The 4,513-nt window shown below is 35.4% G+C and overlaps 1 pseudogene; it reads left to right on the top strand.

Moving 5' to 3' along the window:
* The first annotated feature begins 2,929 nt into the window (after positions 1–2,929).
* On the top strand, positions 2,930–4,013 carry LOC109503922 (uncharacterized; annotated as a pseudogene).
* The last annotated feature ends 500 nt before the right edge of the window (positions 4,014–4,513 follow it).

Below are 4,513 nucleotides of genomic sequence, written 5' to 3'. Positions count from 1 at the left end.
TTACCGCTGCCGAGGAAATTAAAAAGAGATTTCCTGTTAGTAATGTATTTTTGCATAAATTACAAGTTTTTAAACCTAACGTAGCTCTATTTGATAATAACAGAGAATCATCTTTTAAAGATATTTCTTTTATCACAAAAACTCTGCGTGACCGGCAAATCGTATTTCCGCTGATTTCTTTCGCTCATCAAAAGTCAAAAGTGATTCATCACTTTGCGTATTCAAATCTATGTCCGATTCGTTTGACTTTATATCGCTTTTTTCGGAATTCCGTTTGTGAAGTTGGGATTCTGCGTGTCTATATATTTGTGATAGATCACTACTTGTTATACTGATTGATCTTTCACAAAATAAACAATGAAATGAATGTACATTTTCAGGTACTTCGCGTAACCACGATTGCATATCTTTTATGTCTAGCCACTGTGATTTAAATGTTCTATTGCTCAGTGGTTTTTTATTTTTCAATATGTCATTACTATTACCCGAAATATTTCCTTTTATATTGTTCTTATGACATGCAGAATCCACATGCCTGGAAACATGCGATGAACACGAATACTTATTATTGCATATACTGCAATAAAACGAAGTATTATCGTCTGGTACTTGACGTATCCATGATTTGTACCGATCATCGCCAAGCCAACCTTGGGAGAATTTTTTTCGGCCGTTTCTTAAATTCATCGCACGTTTCCATATTAAATACAGAGAAAAAAGAGGAGACACAAAGAACAGAGAGAGAGAGAGAGAGATAGAGAAAGCGAAAATAGCGGAGATAAACTACAAACTACAAACTACAAACTACAAACCTACAAACCACTAACAAACTATAAACTATAAACTACAAACCTATAAACTACAAACCTACAAACTACAAACCTACTAACTACAAAGCAATATAAGTGAATAATACAGAAAGAAAAGATAAATAACGAAAAGAACTGAATAAGTAACACAGAAACAGAAAAATATAACTAGAATACCGAAAAATGTAAAAGAAGTCGCTTGTGAAAGAAATCGGTCCACTACGTAAAACGTTCGCGGCTCGTGTGTCAAAACAATAGACGCAAAACCGCGAGTCGCGATATGCGTCGCGTGTCGCGATATGCGTCGCGTGTCGCAATATGCGACGCGTGACTTCATATAAACAAAGGGCCAATAGATAATACAGTAAGGCATTTGTGAGAATAAGGATGCCTAAATGCATAATACCGATGCAATGTGTATAAAATAATAATAATAATATACATTTTCTCTACATTTATAAAATATATATGTGCACTCATTCTGGTACTTTTTATTGCTACAACATACGAATCTGAAATTGTACCAAATATAGTTTATATTTTCTGAACTATTTATATTTAAACAAAACTTTTTTATTAATAATAACGTTAATGCAACATAAAAATGATATCTCGCTAACTATTTGTTGAAAGAAAAAGTGGTACTAGACTTTTTTGCTCTATTTGGTTTCAAGAATATATTGTTACAATAGCGCCTTGACTTTTGTAACTTTTGGAAATTTCAAAATCATCAAAGTAATAAAAGTCAGAGCACTATTGTAACGATATATTCGTGAGACCAAACAGAACAAAAAAGTCTAGTACTACTTTTTCTGTCGACAAATAGTTAACGAGATATCGTGAGCTAAATATTGAAAAAATTCAAGTTTTCCTTAACCCCTTGACATATAATGATGGGAGACGTCATTCATTTCATGTGCTATTGTAGATTTTGATGTCTCCGAGACGTCAAGAACTGTCTCCGGCGGACGCCGAGAATCGTGCGTCGATTCTGTTTTGTTTTAAATGCTCATTATAATGTTATTTAATTATTGTTATTTATTTATTGTTCATATATTATGTTATCCATTAAGGGGTAACATCAGTGTAGAATTTTGAAAAAATCGATTTTTTTTTTGCTTAAACGATAGTTTTGACCTTCAAAAATAATATCCTCAAGGCTTTTGGCCGAAAAATTTTTTTTTACCGACATATAACGACCAAACCTAAAACCCGCCCGTTGCGCGCTCAGCGTGCGCTCGACACTTCAAAGCGTTTACTGGTCTTAGGTATATATTTGTCTCAGACTATTCATTTTTAAGCTTAGCTAGTATATACATAAATGGCATTAGAAGTATTTTTGACTACGTATATGTTAACCTAGCAACAGTACGACCGTTAGAAGGACGCTACCTGTAGAGTTGAAAAGACGTTACGGTTAGAAATTCCTCTCTTCTAAGTGAATATTTGCCGAAATTTCAACCATGAGTGACAAAAATGTTGTGTATTTTGGAAGAAAAGGTACCAGAGAGTCTAGTTGGCATTCTCATCGAAGAGGTATGGGAAAACATCGACCGAAAAATCGTTATGAAGCGGAGAGAGACGTTGAAGGAGTGAGCACGTCTGCCAAGAAATTGAAGACTGCAAGTGAAAGTGACATTAATGTTAATCAATCATTTGGCTACTGCTTCGTTAATTTTGTTGCCGTTTTTACTGCTATCTCGAATGTTGTAGTGTGCCATAAGTGCCATTCTAGAGTGACTTTTAGTCATACTTCAATGCGCGGCTTGGGCTTAAAAATAAATGTTACATGCGAAATGTGTGACAATATTAGTAGTGTTCCGAACAGTCCATTTATTAGAAATGCGTACGAACTGAATAGACGAATAGTACTAGCAATGCGTTTATTAGGAATCGGTATGAATGGATTGATCAAGTTCTGTGCCTTCATGGATCTGCCTCGGCCGATATTTCAAACCGTTTATACAGCTGCTGTGGATATAATTTCGGTCGCCGCTCGCTCGGTGTGTCAGATTAATATGGAGAGAGCAGTGAAAGAAGAGAAGGAAATGACTTCTGCAGAAGGACGAGATGATAATGAACTGACTGTATCTGGCGATGGATCTTGGAGGAAACGAGGATTCACATCGCTTTTCGGCTTAGTTTCTTTAATTGGCTGGCATACCGGAAAAGTTGTCGACATCATCGTCAAATCTAAGTACTGCAAAATTTGTGAAACTTGGGAAAAGAAAAAAGATACCGAAGAGTATGCGGAATGGCTTGAAACGCATAAGACAGTTTGCCAGTCAAACCATGAAGGCTCTGCAGGAAAAATGGAAATAGATTCAGTAATCGAGATGTTTAAACGTTCCCTTAGTTTGTATAATATGAAATACATTTCTTACATCGGCGACGGTGACAGTAAAACTTTTAAAGGACTTATAGATGCTCAGCCTTATGAAAATACTGTTGTGCAGAAAAAAGAATGCATCGATCACGTGCAAAAACGCATGGGAACTCGATTGCGTAACGTTAAAAAATCAAAAAAAAGGCCTAAGTGGAAAGGGTAAATTGACTGGTAAACTTATTGACGATTTAAGTCAATATTATGGTTTGGCAATTCGACGTAATCCTAACTCAATAGAAGGTATGAAAAATGATATTTGGGCAACTTTATTTCATAAATTGTCAACAGACGAGAAGCCTCAACATGAAAAATGCCCGCCGGGAGAAGATTCGTGGTGTACGTGGCAAGTAGCTTATGCTGAAGGAACCTTAGATGATTATAAACATCCACCGCCAATGAACCTCGAAGTTTTTGAAGCGATTCAACCTATCTACAAAGATTTAAGTAGAGATGATTTGCTTGAACGTTGCACAGGAGGATACACTCAAAATAGCAATGAAAGTTTCAATTCAATAGTTTGGTCTATCGCTCCGAAAACAAAAAAAATATTGGACTTGAGTGCAGATATTGCTGTTAGTATTTTTAACGATGGACTGCAAGCAGTTTTAAGAATAATGGACACCATGGAAATAACAATTGGCAATAATTGCTACAACTTCTGCCTCGAAGCCGATGCGAAGCGAATTCAATACTCCGAGCGCTCGCTCACTGATAAAGCGAAAGAGGCGCGCCAATCCTTAACGGCGGCCAGAAAACAAGGAGAAGAAGAAAATAGCAACATAGAGGGTCAACTTTATGGTTCTGGAATAGCTGACTAATGGTAAGATCATACACAAACTCAATTTTTTTGAATTTATATGAGAACTATAGCGTTCTAAAACTTTAAAGCGTTTTTTCTCGAAACTACATTTTTCAATCTTGCGCGACAAATAACTTTTACAATTTTTGGTAGAATAATTTCAGATTTTAACAGCATCTTTAAAAATAGATTATCTAAAGAAAAGCGTAGGGATTTTTCGAAATATTGATTATTTCTTTTTTTATAAACAATTTTCAGCCAAATTTTTTCGTGAAAATTACTACATAATTTTCAAATGCGTGCCATTTCTACAAAAATTAATTTTTCAAAAAACCCCTACGCTTTTCTTTAGCTTTTGAGCTAAACTTTGAAAAAAACTTTCGTTTTTTATTCTAGGTTATGATTTACGTCTTCTATTTGTCGCGCAGTGGAGCGCGGCGAAAAAAACCCACCTGGCTTTAATCTGTAGTACGACCGCCATTTTTTAATAAAAACGTTCCGCAAAATTCAGGGATATAC

This window comes from Harpegnathos saltator, unplaced genomic scaffold, assembly GCF_003227715.2.
Source record: "Harpegnathos saltator strain DR-91 unplaced genomic scaffold, Hsal_v8.6 scaffold110, whole genome shotgun sequence".
In the NCBI taxonomy this organism is placed as follows: Eukaryota; Metazoa; Arthropoda; class Insecta; order Hymenoptera; family Formicidae; genus Harpegnathos; species Harpegnathos saltator.
Note: the sequence above shows the minus strand (reverse complement) of the source record. Positions and strands in the feature narration are given on the sequence as shown.